The following is a 2,547-nucleotide window of genomic DNA, read 5'->3' on the forward strand; positions in this document are numbered from 1 at the left end:
GGCCCTCGAAACTTCTACGCACCGGTTCGACAGGACACATCATCTCTGTTTGGGACACATTACCACTACACTTAGGAGACTGGTCAACAGCGTTAGCAGCTGATGAATCTGGAATCACAGAAACCAAAGAAGATATAAGCTATCAGATCAAGGGCTAGACAATGCGAGATAGGTGAAGAAGGGAGTGGGTAGAAGTGGAGGGGTATCTTGATGGATGGTGGAGCAAAGAAATAAGTGGGTCAGGGCACTTGAGCCAAGGGCAAGAACAACACTGAAACTAATGGTTAATTTCACTTTTTCTGTAAAATGCTTATCTGTTGGATACTTCTCTAGATTTGAACATTCAGATTGACATACACTAGGAAGAAGGATTGGCCCTCCACTTCCAAAATAGCAGGCCTCTGAAAACCCTATGTACACACACTCTTGTTAGCAACAGTAAATAAATCGAAATATGTATCACATTTGTAAAGTTGGTTGTGAAGGACCTCTTCAAAGTACAAAGGAGCAGTGATATCAAGTTGAAGACTAAGGTGCACATGATTCAGGCCATGATCTTTTTAGTCACTTACTATGCATGTAAGAGCTGGACTGTGAGTAGGATGAAAGAAGAAGAAATGCTTTTGAGTTGTGGTGTTGGCGAAGATTACTGAGTATCAGCTGGGCTGCCAAAAGACCAAACAGTTACATCTTCAAGGAAGTGCAGCCAGAGTGCCCGTAGAGAGGCAAGGATTATGAAGCTTCATCATACATACTTTGGATGTGTTGTGAAGAGCAGATGTTCTTTTGAAAAGGAAATCATACTTGGAAAGGTGGAAAGTCAAGGAAAGAGAGGAAGACCCTCAGCGAGATGGATTGACACTGTGACTGTGGCAATGGGAAGATCTTTAGTGAGAAGGATTGACACTGTGACTGTGGCAATGGGAAGATCTTTAGTGAGAAGGATTGACACTGTGATGGTGGCCATGGGCTCAGGGGTATTAGATAGAGAGGATGAGAACCTCACAGGATAGGTCAGGGTTCAGATCTGTTTATAGGGTTGCTATGAGTCATAACCGTCTTGATGGCACCTAACAATAACAACTGAGTAGGCTCTGATTTCAAACCTCCCGGTTAATAGCCAAGAACACTAACTGTTTTCACCATCCCTTTCATTCCTAAATGATCTTAATTCTCAGTGTTTTTCAATTCTGGAATATTGACACATCTTTTCATATTGCCCATCAAGTCAGAATTAACTCATAACTAACAGCTTGGCAGGTTTCTAAGGGCATTTTCCTTTGGAGATTCTGGAGTATCTGAACCACCAGAGTGACTCAGCCCGTGGATTATCAGCCCAGCTCTTAATGAACTAGCCCGTTAGAGCTCCTTGTTGGCTCACTGTTGCTGTGTACAATCGAATAGGAATCAACTCATAGCTGACCTTCCAGGTTTTCAGAAGTGGCAGGTCACAGGGAGGAGATGACCCATACTCCTCTCACACATTTAGCCAGCAGAAATCCCTTATTGACCCATTAGTGGGCTATAAAATGAATTTAATGAGTCAAACTGCCACCGAAAAAGAACATGAATTAGAGACCATCAGATGGTCTCTTACACTGTTAATTGGCTTAGAGTAGTTCTGACTCTTAGTGACTTTGTGCATCTCACAACTATACATTTTTTGGTCCTGTATCATCTTCATGATTGTTGATATGCTTATTGCAACCGCTGTGTATTTTGAGTTCTTCTAGCCTTGGGACTCCTCTTTCAGCTTTATGTCAGATAATATCTCATTTCAGTCTGTAGAGTTATTTTATTTTTTGAAGAAGACCACCACCGTTTCTGCTTAGACTGTCTTAACCTCAAAGCTCCACTCTTACCTCCCCGCCATGTATGACCCCAGGTGTATTTTAAATACTTGTGCTGGTCACGGCAGTATGCCAAGTTGACAGAAGGGTGGTGGTCTTACTCTGCACACCTACGTTTTTTCAAATACCAGTAGGGACAAGACTACTGCCTGTCTTTCAGAGAGTTTCCCACATTATATTATCTTGCCAGTTTCTAAACCAACTGCCACCTATTTTATTCCAATTCATAGCAACCCTCCATTGGGTTTCTAAACCTCTACAGGAAGACACCATCCACCTTTTTCCCATGGAGTGATGACTGATGGGTTCACACTACCGACCTTTTGGTGAACACTGTTAAAACTGCAGGCATACTTAGCAACCAACTGCTTTTCTTTCTCCCTTCCTCTCCACACCCCCAGTTGCAAATTAGTCCAAATATGTTACTTTTTTTGTTTTGGTGTGAGTAAAAGTTTATAAAGCATCCTGGTTTTCCATTCAACTATTAATATGCATTTGCTTTATTACTTTACTTTATAATACCCACAATGCAATTACACTTTCCCCACTTCCTCTCTGTGAGTCTCATTTCCATGAATCCTTCTATCATACCCCTTCCTGCCTTCTAGACTTTATCCTTGAGCAAATGCTGCTCTTTTGATGTTATATGGTCATTTATTTTAAAGATTCAGTGCCTTCTTGGTGTTACTGGTCATTG

Source organism: Elephantulus edwardii, unplaced genomic scaffold, assembly GCF_000299155.1.
Source record: "Elephantulus edwardii isolate Elephantulus edwardi_28Jun2011 unplaced genomic scaffold, EleEdw1.0 scaffold00004, whole genome shotgun sequence".
Classification (NCBI taxonomy): domain Eukaryota; kingdom Metazoa; phylum Chordata; class Mammalia; order Macroscelidea; family Macroscelididae; genus Elephantulus; species Elephantulus edwardii.